Raw genomic sequence first — 14,372 nt, 5'->3', positions numbered from 1 at the left:
GGCAGATGTTGGTATAACCCAAGTGTTACTTACAGCTTGTTTTATGCATTTGCATAGGTCAACTAGCATTGTCTTGTAACTTAATGACCTATGTGTACCTAAATATACCTGCCCACTCCTTCCTTCTCAGTGATGTTCCTAAAAGACTGTACAGACGAAGCCAACTTTATCTAGAGAGTTGACTAAGGTTCTTCCTACTTCATGCAGGGAGGGATATAAAATTGTTGTACTCCCTACACTGTACCATCCCAACTTGCACAACATCACACCACCCCTGGCCTGGTCCTGCCAAGTCAGTAGATCATTTTTATTTGCTTAACTCCATGTTATGCATCATATAATGACAAAGCCAAGTTTGCTTCAGCTGTCCTTCATGGATGTGCCTGCTTACTCTCCCCCTACATTGGTTTTTTATATCCAGTTGTCCCTCAAGTCATGAAAAGAGTTTTCTTCTGTAACTACTTTGGGACGCCACACAGCTAACACCACAATATAAACTGCTCCTGCCCTCCAACTGTAATGCTGCTACATCCAAGATACAAGTGAAGGCTTATACATGTAAAGTAGATGAGTTATTGTGTTCCAAAAACTGTGAATATTCATCTTTGTTTTCCCATACTCCGGTACAGAGTCGGAATGGGTTGGCGGGACACCGGGAAAAAAACTGGTGGTCCCCTGCCAGCCCAGACCTACTCCCCCTGCTGACCAGCTGTTGTCTCACAGGGTGGCCTTTTTAGTGCATGCGCGCATCGCTTAGAGGTCGGGAGGGGGCCCCCGGGGACTTCCAGGAGTGCCCTTCATTTTGCAGCTCCTCATGTTTGCTATGAGATCCACCAGGTCATTCTTAAATTGTAACAGAAAAAGAATTCAAAGTAAATATTGTTTCTTTAAGCAGACACCATGAAACGCACTTCCAAGAGCCTCCGAGCACATGTTATCTCTCCATCCTGCAGCACATTTCCATTTTAATGAGTACAAACCTGTTATGCAACAACCTTTGCAATCCGCTCTGCAGAGTTAATTAGCCAGACTTAAGGCAATTATAAAGCAATATTCAGACTTGGATGGAACTGTTATGTCTCACGGCTGGGGAGGGGGGGCGTTACCCAAAAAGTGAAAAGCAGAAGTGAACCTCTTACTTACAGATCTGAGCAGCCAATACATTATAGAGGAGACGTACTGTAGGAAGAATGGTGCTGAGTGCTGAGAAGATTTCAGATGAAATTGCAGAAGAGATCTGGCTGAGGATCTGAAGGAAGAAAGAGGAAGAGGTGTAGCCGGGGGATGTCAATGGACAATTGATGAAGGGGTTGAAGGTGGCTACCAAGTATCACCCTGGGCTGGTCTTACTGTTCTAAATATCAGGGACAAGAAGACTCAAAGCCCTCCAACAGTAGTGGTGTTTCCCTGCCCCTTTTAAACTCCACTCATAAAGCTGACCAAAGCAATAGCTTAGAGAAGCGCCACCTCCTCCCACAATGCCTTGTGTGCAAGGGCATCAAATTGGTCCCCAGTGTAAGGAGATGCCAGGTTTACTTGTGGATACAGGTAAAAAAAAATACATGAAAAGAAAATCTCAATTTGTATGTTAAGCCTGGTGAAAAATTGCATAACTTTATAAAATTTGTAAAGTTCCCTGGCAAGTAAGAATTGAAGTAATATCTCCTTGTAAGGACTTACCCTGGTAAGCTAGTGGGGGTGTGACTGGGATCAAGTTCAGCAGCAATCTATTGCTTCTGTGCCAACTCCAGTCCAGGCAAGCAGACCGCTACCTTCTCCTATGGGTAATCCCTTTGTGGAGCAAAAGATCCCCTTCCCCAAGAAGTTGAGTTAATTTTAAAATCACTTTGCTGCAGGACACCATCAGCTTTGAGCTTTTACTCTGTCTCCAAGTGACCCAGCTCGTTTCTTGTTAAATGCCTTCTTCAAGACAATGGCCATCATCTATGATGATCCTGACCAAACCACGTTTGATGATGCATCCATGTGCAACCTCAGGCAAGGCAAGAGACAGGTCAAGGATTATTGTACAGAGTTCCACCATTGGGCAGTAGAGATGGGCTGGAATGATACAGCTTTAAGAAGTCAGTTCAGGGTGGGTCAGGCCGTGGCTATCAAGCATAACCTTGTTAATTTTCCTGCACAGTTTTCCCTCAACTCCCTTATCCATCTAGCTATCCAGAAAGATAGGAAGCATAGGGAGAGACGTCAAGAGGTAGCAGCTGTAACTGCCTTTTCTTCCGTATCTCCAGCTTTAGCCCCTGAATCCTCTCCTTCTGCCTCTAGATCCTCTGAGGAACCTATGCAATTCGGTTCAACCCATTTGTCTACTGATGAGAAGGGTCGTAGGCAGGCTTATGGTTTATGCCTATACTGTGGGAATTAAGGACATTCCTGCGACACTTGTCCCAAGAGGCCCGGAAACGGCAGAACCTGAGCAGGTCTGGGGAGTTCTGTTTGTGTTCTGCCATTTCTACTCCCCAACCAATTTTATCTTCTCAAATATTGCACCCAGTCTACTTAAATTGTGATAAAGGTGTTTTGCCTTTGTTGATTCTGGGGGCAGCTGGTAATTTTTAGATATCACCTTTGCACGCACATACGGATACCCATGGGGCGGCTAGTCCCCTCTCTCAGACTTGTGGCCATTAATGGTAGTTCCCTATGTAGTGGGTTGTTATCTTTCAAGTCCGGACTTATGTATCAGTCCCTAGATAATAATTACAAGCTAATTTTCTTCTATGTCTTTGTGTGCCCTCAGACTCCGGTAATCTTAGGTCTTCCCTGGTTGCAAGAACATTATCCCCAGGTTGACTGTCTCACTGGTAAAATACTCCATTGGAGTACATCCTGTGAGTCTTCGTGTTTAAGTGTTCCTATACATCAGCTGCAACTTCCCTAGAATCATTACCTCCTCTTTATGACTCTTTTTCTGACGTCTTTTCAAAAAAGGCGGCTGAGACCCTTCCATCACATAGGCCCTATGATTGTGCTATCGATTTAATACCCGGTTCCTCTCCTCCTAAGGGTAGAACTTATCAGCTTTCTAGGCCTGAATCACAGGCCATGGAAGAGTATATAATTTAGAATTTGGATAGAGGGTTAAGACCTTCTTCCCCTGCTGGGTTCTTTTCTTGTCTAAAAGAAAAGAATGGGGCCTTAGACCATGTATTGATTATAGGGGGCTAAATAAGATCACGGTAAAGAATCGTTATCCCAATACCATGATCTCCGAACTCTTTCACAGAGTTAAAGGTGCCACCATTTTTTCCAAATTGGATCTGAGGGGCACTTATAATTTAATCAGAATAAGGGAAGGGGACAAATGGAAGACTACATTTAACACCCAGGATGGGCATTATGAGTACTTAGTAATGCACGTCGGTCTATGTAATGCCCCAGCCGTCTTCCAGGAGTTCCAGGTTAAGACAAAACCGCTTTACTCCAAGCTCGTAAAATTAGTTTTTGAGGTACATTTTCTGGGGCACATTATTTCCCAAAGAGGCCTAGAAATGGAACCAACTAAGGTTCAGGCCATTCTAAATTGGGCACAACCACTTTCATTATGGGCCATCCAAAGATTTTTGTGATTCGGCAATTAATAAAGGATTTCTCTACTCTGGTTTCCCTAATTACTGCCCTGACACATAAAGGGGCAGATCCCACTATGTGGTCTGCTGAGGCCATAGAGGCCTTTGGTCTGTTGAAAACTTTTATTTCAGCTCCGGTACTCCAGCATCCTGATTCTTCTTTGCCCTTTATAGCTGAAGGGAATGCTTCTGAGTTTGGAGCCGGAGCAATCCTATCGCACCGACACCCTGTTAGCTGGTAAGATCCATCCTTTCTTCTCTAAAAATTTTTTCCTCTGCAGAGGTTAATTATGATATCGTTAACAGGGAGTTGCTAGCCATTCAAAGAGTGGAGACATATTTTGGAGGATGATTAGCATGTGGTTTCTGTGTTCATGGATCATAAGAACCTATTATATATTGAATCTACTAAGCGCTTAAATCCCCAACAGGCCAGGTGAGTTTTATTTTTCATCACTTTAACTTCATCATTACTTATAGGCCGGGGGAGAAGAATGCCAAAGCAGATGTTTTGTCCACAAGTTTTGTTTCCAGTCCCAGAAAGGTTCTGAAGTATGCTTCTTTGACTGAAGCCCAAGTTAATGTATATTCCAATGTTCCTCCTGGTAAATTGTTTGTTCCCCAGAGCCTTTATGAGGTGGTTTTGCTTGAAGCTCATGACTCTAAGGTTGCAATAAGACTTGCTCCCTTGTATCTCACACTCTCTGGTGGCCCACCCTGAGCCAGGATGTTGGTAATTATATTGAGTCCTGCCCAGTTTGCCAGTGTGTAAAACTGTCCAAGTCTTTACCTCAGGGACTGCTATAGTCACTTCCCATTTTATTCCTGAAAGGCCATCGACCCATATATCCATGGATTTCATTGTAGAATTGCCTCTAAGGGTTGTACAGTCATCTGGGTGGTGGTAGACCATGTCCCTGCCCTCCCTTCCCTCTGCTAAATTTCTTGCAGAACATTTCTTATCTAACATATTTAAGTTTCATGGGGCCCTGTTGAAGATTGTTTCCAATAGGGGAGTTCAGTTTGTATGCAAATTTTGGTGGGTTTTTGTTCCCTTATGGCAGGCATGTCCAAAGTGTGGCCCGGGAGCCAATTGCGGCCCATTTTCGAATTTACACTGGCCCTTAGCCTCCATTATGAAATGAATAATAATGAGGACCCCCAGCACAGTGCGATCAGGAATCCCATAGCAGTAATATTAAGGCACATTGGTGAAATGATCTGCCACTTACTGGCACGTAGAGACGCGTTGTTTTGGCATATTTCTTTAGGGCTGAAGGTGTCAATAGACGTACTGATGTGCCAGTAAAGTAAACTAAAGAAGTATGGCGTCACTATGTGCCAGTACGTGTCTATTACTAACACCTTCAGCTCACAGACAGCAGTATCGACCAAGTGGCAGATCATTTCACTAATGTGCCCAAATATTACTGCTACAATTACTCCTGTAATTTAATGTTAATGGTTCAAAGAATATTGGGCTAAATGGTCGGCCCCCACTAATTTTCACCTCACCAAATCTGGCCCTTATTGCAAAAAGTTTGGGAACCCCTCCCTTATGGGTACTGATTTGTCCTGCTCCTTGGCTTATCACCCACAAACAGACAGAGAGAACAAATCAATCACTGGAGCAGTTTCTTAGATGCTATGTTTCCAATAATCAGTCTCTTTGAGCCGATTTTCTTCACTGGGTCGAGTTTGCATATAATAACGCTACTCACTCAGCCAGAGGAGAATCTCCATTTTTTACTGTGTTTGGTCAACACCCTAGATTGTTCTCCTTTTCCTGATCTTTCCTCTGATATTCCAGCTGTCAACACTTTAGTTGATCATTTTTTAAGATTTGACAAGGGGTCCAAGACTCTCTATCTTCAGCAGTTGCTGCCGGAAAAAGAGTCTCTGATAGACACCGGAAAACTTACCTGACTTGGTGAAGTTGGTGATAGGGTTTGGTTGTCTTCTATAAACGTTATTTTAAAAGTCCCTTCTGCCAAGTTAGGTCCCAAATTCATCTGTCCTTTTCCTGTATCAGAGGTCATGTAAGGACTTACCTTGGTGGGCTAGCGGGGGTGCGACGGGGACGCCTGCCGTGTCTCCTTGCTGCGCACCGATACGCGTTCTAAGAGAGTAACTGTGCGCTCGCTTCCTGGTTTGAAGCGGCACATATGATGTTATTGCGCCTTTTACTCATTGTCCAATGTAGGTCTATTTTGGTAGTTCCTAGGTGAGATTGATAGTGTCTTTCATTCATGTTTGACCTTGCCTGACCCTGTTCCTGCCTTGTCTGCCGCCTGTCCTGACCCTTGCCTGAACTTCGACCATTCTCTCGGATCCTGTCTTAAACCTGCTTCTTTGGTATTCTGACCTGGCTTGTGACAGCGATCACGCTTGTCTTACAATTTTGTACTGTGCTGCCCATTTTGGTATCGACTCCGCTGGTTCTACAACCACGCTCCAATTCTCTGTTCCTGTACATACAGTTCCCTTGCTTGCCCAGAACTCTCTACATGGTCCTCTCACATTAAGACCTGGTGGCATCCGAGTAGTGGAGGGCTCCACCCAAAGCAAAAGGCGGTTGTTATAAGCAGGACAGTGAGCCGTGACCAGGACCTTGGGGTTTGTTCTCGGTTCGGGATACGTCACACTCCTTTTGGGTCCATAATGATAGATTTCATGCTTTTATTTTTCTAAACTTATTTTTCTAATTTATTTAGTACGTTATTCTTGGATTTTATGTTCTCAAATATGGATTTTATTCTTTAATGTTCCTAAATAAAGGTTTTATTCGTTTATTTTCCCAAATACGGATTTACTTTTAAATTTAGTTGATCAAATATAGGTTTGATCTTATTTCTTCAAATACTGGATTTTTTTTTTTTATTTTACTAAAAAATTGATTTTGTTCTTTTTATTTTATTTTCTCAAATATAGATTTGATCTTATATTCTCAAATATTGATTGTATTTTATGTTTTCAAAAATGTATTTTAATCTTTGATTTGTCAATGATTATTAGATGTTTTTCTAAATATTTATTATTTTTATTTTTTTTCGATTTTATTTAAATTTAGGTTTTACTTTATTTTATTTTCCCAAAAATTGATTTTATTCCTTATTTCTTTATTTTATTTTCTCAAATATAGATTTGATCTTGTTTTCTCAAATATCGATTTTATTTTCTCAAAAATTGATTTTATTCCTTTATTTTATTTTTTCAAATATAGATTTGATCTTATTTACTCAAATATTGATTTTATTTTATAAAATGTGGGCTGAAATGTTGGACACGATAGTGATGTTTAAATAAACACATTTTGATTTGAAATTCTAACGGAGTGCTGGTCTATTGCGAAGTTTATATATATATATATATTATGTTTTTATTTTCTAAATATCATTTTATTTTTCAATTTTATTTCAATATAGATTTTATTATATTTAATTAAATCTAGTATTTGCTATTGTCCATACCTGACAGGCTCTGTTATCTCAGGGGCGTCTGACTGTGAGGAAATATAAATGAACGATACCTCGAGTTTATATATTAATAGGTTATTACTGCCTTCATTGCCGTGGATATATCAAGCCCGTTATTCCCTTAAATCCCCATCAATTTGCTATATTTAAGTGATAGTTATTATTTTTCATCTTCATTAATCAGCAGCAGACAATTACATTTTTAATTATGGTATTATGAGTTTAATTAAAAGCACAATACATTATCTTTAATCATGACTTCATGCAGCGGGTGCGAGCGATGAGAGATGTCATTTTCCTATTTCCAGATCCGACCCATCTCCAGATTCTTATTCATATAAAACATTAAAGAGATTAGCTCATAATGGAAATTTGGCATAAAATGAGTAACCATTAGTCACCCTGTCCGGAGTTGTCATGATTAGTCTGATTTATATGGGTGGATCATGGTCGGACCTTGAAAAGACTTCAAATTGAGAACTTTGTGGAGAACAAAATAACCTGAATATATTCCTATATTTGGAAGGTCAATGACCAGAACTTATGTTAATGATGCGTGAAACTGAGAAACTTTAGAACATACTATAAAAGTCTTAAATCACCTTGTTGAAGATTTTCATGAGTCTACTTTCAGCCATCAGGGACCAAGAAAAAGGAAAGTAATTGGGAAAGATTCAGACTTCTTTGAATTTCAGGATTTTGAGCTTGTTAGGAGTTTAAAAATACAGGTGAAACCATTGATTTGGCTCTTTGGTAGATTTTAAAAAAGGCCAAACCTCCGTAAATAGGGATGGGCGAAATTTCTTGCCATGTTTCGCGGCAAAAATGACTCCCATAGACTTGTATGGCGTTGCGCGACAATATTTTTGGACGCCGACTTTAATGGCCGTTGGCGACATTTCGCAGGTGGCAAATTTTTGGTGAAACGAAACGGGTCAAATTCGCCCATCCCTATCCGTAAACCGTTATTATTTCTTTTTATTTACATTTTTATTTATTTCCAAGGCATAAAGTTACAATATATACCAATTGTACAGAAAAAAAAGACAAAGAAAGAAAGAAAGAAAGAAAGAAAGAAAGAAAGAGAGAAAGAAAGAAAGAAAGAAAGAAAGAAAGAGAGAAAGAAAGAAAGAAAGAAAGAAAGAAAGAAAGAAAGAAAGAAAGAAAGAAAGAAAGAAAGAAAGAAAGAAAGAAAGAAAGAAAGAAAGAAAGAGAGAAAGAAAGAGGGAGCCTGTGTTCTGGGGTATTATACATAGAATTGGCTCTGTATTTATCTGCTGTGTATTCTGGGGTATTATACATGGAATTGGAACTGTATTTATCTGCTGTGTGTTCTGGGGTATTATACATGGAATTGGCCCTGTATTTATCTGCTGTGTGTTCTGGGGTATTATACATGGAATTGGCCCTGTATTTATCTGCTGTGTGTTCTGGGGTATTATACATGGAATTGGCACTGTATTTATCTGCTGTGTGTTCTGGGGTATTATACATGGAATTGGCACTGTATTTATCTGCTGTGTGTTCTGGGGTATTATACATGGAATTGGCACTGTATTTATCCTGCTGTATGTTCTGGGGTATTATACATGGAATTGACTCTGTATTTATCTGCTGTGTGTTCTGGGGTATTATACATGGAATTGGCACTGTATTTATCTGCTGTGTGTTCTGGGGTATTATACATGGAATTGGCACTGTATTTATCTGCTGTGTGTTCTGGGGTATTATACATGGAATTGGCACTGTATTTATCTGCTGTGTGTTCTGGGGTATTATACATGGAATTGGCACTGTATTTATCTGCTGTGTGTTCTGGGGTATTATACATGGAATTGACTCTGTATTTATCTGCTGTGTATTCTGGGGTATTATACATGGAATTGGAACTGTATTTATCTGCTGTGTGTTCTGGGGTATTATACATGGAATTGGCACTGTATTTATCTGCTGTGTGTTCTGGGTTATTATACATGGAATTGGCCCTGTATTTATCTGCTGTGTGTTCTGGGGTATTATACATGGAATTGGCACTGTATTTATCTGCTGTGTGTTCTGGGTTATTATACATGGAATTGGCCCTGTATTTATCCTGCTGTATGTTCTGGGGTATTATACATGGAATTGACTCTGTATTTATCTGCTGTGTGTTCTGGGGTATTATACATGGAATTGGCACTGTATTTATCTGCTGTGTGTTCTGGGGTATTATACATGGAATTGGCACTGTATTTATCTGCTGTGTGTTCTGGGGTATTATACATGGAATTGGCACTGTATTTATCTGCTGTGTGTTCTGGGGTATTATACATGGAATTGGCACTGTATTTATCCTGCTGTATGTTCTGGGGTATTATACATGGAATTGACTCTGTATTTATCTGCTGTGTGTTCTGGGGTATTATACATGGAATTGGCACTGTATTTATCTGCTGTGTGTTCTGGGGTATTATACATGGAATTGGCACTGTATTTATCTGCTGTGTGTTCTGGGGTATTATACATGGAATTGGCACTGTATTTATACTGCTGTGTGTTCTGGGGTATTATACATGGAATTGGCCCTGTATTTATCTGCTGTGTGTTCTGGGGTATTATACATGGAATTGGCACTGTATTTATCTGCTGTGTGTTCTGGGGTATTATACATGGAATTGGCACTGTATTTATCTGCTGTGTGTTCTGGGGTATTATACATGGAGTACAATAGTGGAAGGAAACTGTGTAGAAAATATCTTTAATTAGGTTAATTAACCCAAACCTTCAGAGCACTGTTTGGGCGAATAACTTGGCCGGGATATCAGAAAAAACTCAAAGTCTAATATCCAATTGAATAGTCCCAACCCGAAAATTCAAATTGAATTTGAATCAAATTTTCCTCCAAAAAAAACTCAGATGTCAGGACGGCAATCAACATATTCAAATTGTTTAACAGACCTCTGCCATTGACTTGTACATGAACTCGGCAGGTTTTAGGTGGCGAATATTCGACTTAGAACTGTTTCCATGGTCGAGGTGTGATAAATCTCACATTCAAACTTACATTCGAGTTGCTGCTTTTTGATACAAAAAAAATTCATAAATTAGAATTTTAATTTACCATTCAAACCTTAATAAATCTACCCCTTACAGTCGCTATCCTTTAACTACAACCTTCAGAGTCAGAATGGGGAAGATGCTTATCTGGCACAATTGCAGCCGCTGCTCAGAGCGACGAGCTGATGTATTGGGGTAATAAAGTCTGTTAAACCCATAAACCCAACGCCTGGAAATAACTGGGCTTTTCAGAGTTGCCCTGTGTTTTTGGAGCGTTACATATAAAGTAAATTCACATTAATCAGAAAACGTGTTAATTAGCATAATTTTCATCTCATGTAATTCAAATAATTGGAATCTATGTTATATTTCAATACAGACTATGAGCAAATTTAGGGGCTGTTCCTGCTGAATTGTGCTTAGTACAGAGGATACCTATGCTGCCATAGTTTTATGGGATCTCTCTGTACAGACTATGAGCAAACTTAGGGGCTGTACCTGCTGAATTGTGCTTAGTACAGGGAATACCTATGCTGCCATAGTTTTATGGGATCTCTCTGTACAGACTATGAGCAAACTTAGGGGACTGTTCCTGCTGAATTGTGCTTAGTACAGGGAATACCTATGCTGCCATAGTTTTATGGGATCTCTCTGTACAGACTATGAGCAAACCTAGGGGCTGTTCCTGCTGAATTGTGCTTAGTACAGGGAATACCTATGCTGCCATAGTTTTATGGGATCTCTCTGTACAGACTATGAGCAAATTTAGGGTCTGTTCCTGCTGAATTGTGCTTAGTACAGGGGAATACCTATGCTGTCATAGTTTTATGGGATCTCTCTGTACAGACTATGAGCAAACTTAGGGACTGTTCCTGCTGAATTGTGCTTAGTACAGAGGAATACCTATGCTGCCATAGTTTTATGGGATCTCTCTGTACAGACTATGAGCAAACTTAGGGGCTGTTCCTGCTGAATTGTGTTTAGTACAGGGAATACCTATGCTGCCATAGTTTTATGGGATCTCTCTGTACAGACTATGAGCAAACTTAGGGACTGTTCCTGCTGAATTGTGCTTAGTACAGGGGAATTTTTATCAACATGTATTTATATAGCACCAGCATATTTTGCAGCGCTGTAAAGTAAATGTGATTATACAACCAAATCACATGAATTACATACATAGAACATATGGAGTTACATACAGTGGCTAGGGCCCGCACCCCCTCAGGGCCCCCCGGCAGTCCGTTCGCCGCTGAAAATGTGGCCAAATGCGGCCGCACGGAGGGGGGCAGGGCCCGCAGGGGCGATCCTGGCCCCTCCGCCGCCTGAGGCAGCAGCAGATGCTGCTGCTCCCCTCCCCCGGAAATTCGCTCTTAAAGTACCAGGAGGAGCATTTTTTCTGCCCCTTGTACCTCGTGAGGCGCTGCCGCCTGAGGCGACAGCCTCAACTTGCCTCATTGGCGAAGCACCCCTGAGGGCCCGGCTGCGCATCACGCACCAGGGCCCGTCCCCCTATAGGATCGCTACTGGTTAACCAATACTGGTACAAAAGGTGAGGAAGGCCCTATGCAGAAAGAGCTTACACTCTAAAGGGAAGGGAGTAATACACAAGGTGTGGGAGTGGGCAAGGTCGATTTAAGTGGGTGAGAAATGTGGTACTGACAGGGGAATACCTATGCTGCCATCCTGCATGAAATTCTAATTGTTATAGAATAGACAGAAGTGGATGATATACGTGTCTGATTTAAAAGGACGAAGGTGGGCTCCCGGTCTCTGGCAGTGAATGGGTTAACACAAACTCAGGTCTATAATGGGACTTTTTAATGCACCAAACTTCCATTCCCACAAACTTTTAATTAAAAAACAAGTAACGTTTGGAACAAGCAGATAAATGAGTCTTAACGAGCACTGGTGCCATTTGAATGCATAATTAACTGGTTTTCGTTTTCCTTTTTTTCTTTTTAATTACAGAGTAATGGGACGGGTCTCTTTTGGTGCTTTATCACTGCATTAACGGAGCTTGAAAGGAACGTTCCTCCTTGACCTCATTGACACTATAAAATGTTCATTCTCAATGACACTGACTTGGTGCAGACTTGGGGGACACTGGAGTCTGGGTCAGTACCTTGTTATTGGTTCTGGTACTTACGATTAAAATCGTCACCGCAGTGAGATCAGGTAGTGAGAACAGACGGTGCCTGTCAGAGCCCTTGAATCTCTGAGGTGCTCACTGAGACTCCTTAAAATAACGAGGTGCCCTACCCCTCTGGAACCAAGAAACTATGCTAAATTCCTTTAAAGGGGAAGTTTCCCTTGCAGAACACATTCTTAAAGGGGTGGTTTGCCTTTAAGTTAATTTTTAATATGTTCTAGAATAGCTAATTCTAAGCCACTTTTCAATTTGTCTTCGTTATTTAGTTTTTTAATTATCTGCCTTTTTTTCTGACTCTTTCCAGCTTTCAAATAGGGGTCACTGACCCCATCTAACAAAACAAATGCTTTGTAAGGCTACAAATGTACTGTTATCGCTACTTTTTATTGCTCGTCTTTCTATTCGGTCCCTCTCCTATTCATATTCCAGACTCTTATTTATACAAATGCAAGGTTGATAGGGGAATTTGGACCCTAGCAACCAGATGGCTGAAACTGCAAACTGGAGAGCTGCTGAATAAAAAGCTAAATAAGTCAAAAACCACAAATAAAAAATGAAAACTAATTGCAATTTGTCTCAGAATATCCCTCTCTACATCATACTAAAGGTTAACTCAAGAGGGAACAATTCCTTAAGGAAATAGCAAGTTGACTTAAAGAGATACAGGCCATATTTTCAAACACGGATGGGTCTTTAGCCCCAATATGGTAGAGGGTTCTCCTTAACTACCCTGCTGCTCCCTAACCTGAGCATTTAATCTTCTTCGGGCAACTAATCTCTCTGAACTGCCTTCCTGCCAGCTAGAATAAAAATCGCCGGCGGGATGGCACTCGTGAGTAATGATGGGCGAATAAAATCGCCTGTCACTAATTTGCGGCGAATACATTTGCGAATCTCCCGCTAAAATTTTCTGGGGAAAATTCGCCTGCGTCAAAAGATTTTGGACTCACGTCCGAAAAATCGCTTGTGTCAAAATCGCCGGGTGTCAACACTATTCAGACGCCCATTGACTTTAACTCCAACATCAAAATTGACGCAATCGACACTGACATCTATTTCGTTTTTTGCGATTTTTTTTTTCACAACTTTTTTGCCGTTTCGTGAATTTTGCTGATAATTCGTAAAAGCAAAATCGGGAGAAATTCGCCCATCCCTGCTCGCGAGACAACTTCGGGCGACTGGAAAACGAAGCGCTCTGAGTACCATCTCCTACTAATCTCCTCTAACTGCCCTCCCGCCGGCTAGTATGTAAATCGCCGGAGGGAGGGCAGTTTGAGGAGATTAGTCTGCCCTTAATCTGCACCGTGCCTGTTGTCTTGTAAAGAAAAGGAAGCTCATCTGAGGCAGAGGAAACAGGTGCCTGGAACTCACTCAGTACTTTCATATTTTACTTTATCTTTAAAACCATTCACAACATACGGGATGTAAAATAATAATGAGCTGAGGAAACAGAACAAGGGCCAAATTACTTCCCTAAATGAGAACGAGGCAGGAGAAGCTGGCGCTAACGAGCTCCCAATTAATTCTGCCAGTTGCTAACAGTCTGCGATGAACCCAGCTCTGTCTTGATTAAAGAGAAGAGGCAGTTGAGCTCTTCATGCAAAGCAGCAGCAGCAGGGCCTAACGAGGTTGGATTTATAATGAGATCATATTGTGAGGTGATTGTCTCCGTATCCTCGTAAGGGAATTCAGTCGTACAGCAAAGATCCCTATGATTAGGGTTTAAAGTGACATCATTGCCACCCAACTGTCTCCTTATTACTCTACTGTCCCCATCTTGTCCCATTACTATTATAGTAAGACATAGTAAGTTAGGTTGAAAAAAGACACACGTCCATCCAGCCCAACCTTAAGTCTATATATAACCTGCCTAACTGCCAGAGGAAGGCAAAAAAACCCCATCTGAAATCTCTCCAATTTGCCTCAGAGGGTAAAAATTCCTTCCTGACTCCAAAATGCAATGGGACCAGTCCCTGGATCAACTTGTACTATGAGCTATCTCCCATATCCCTGTATTCCCTCACTTGCTAAACACCATCCAACCCCTTCTTATACCTATCTAATGTATCAGCCTGTACCACTGATTCAGGGAGACAATTCCACATCTTCACAGCTCTC

Source organism: Xenopus laevis, chromosome 2L, assembly GCF_017654675.1.
Source record: "Xenopus laevis strain J_2021 chromosome 2L, Xenopus_laevis_v10.1, whole genome shotgun sequence".
Lineage (NCBI taxonomy): Eukaryota > Metazoa > Chordata > Amphibia > Anura > Pipidae > Xenopus > Xenopus laevis.
The sequence above is the reverse complement of the archived record's forward strand: the minus strand, read 5'-3'. Positions refer to the sequence as shown.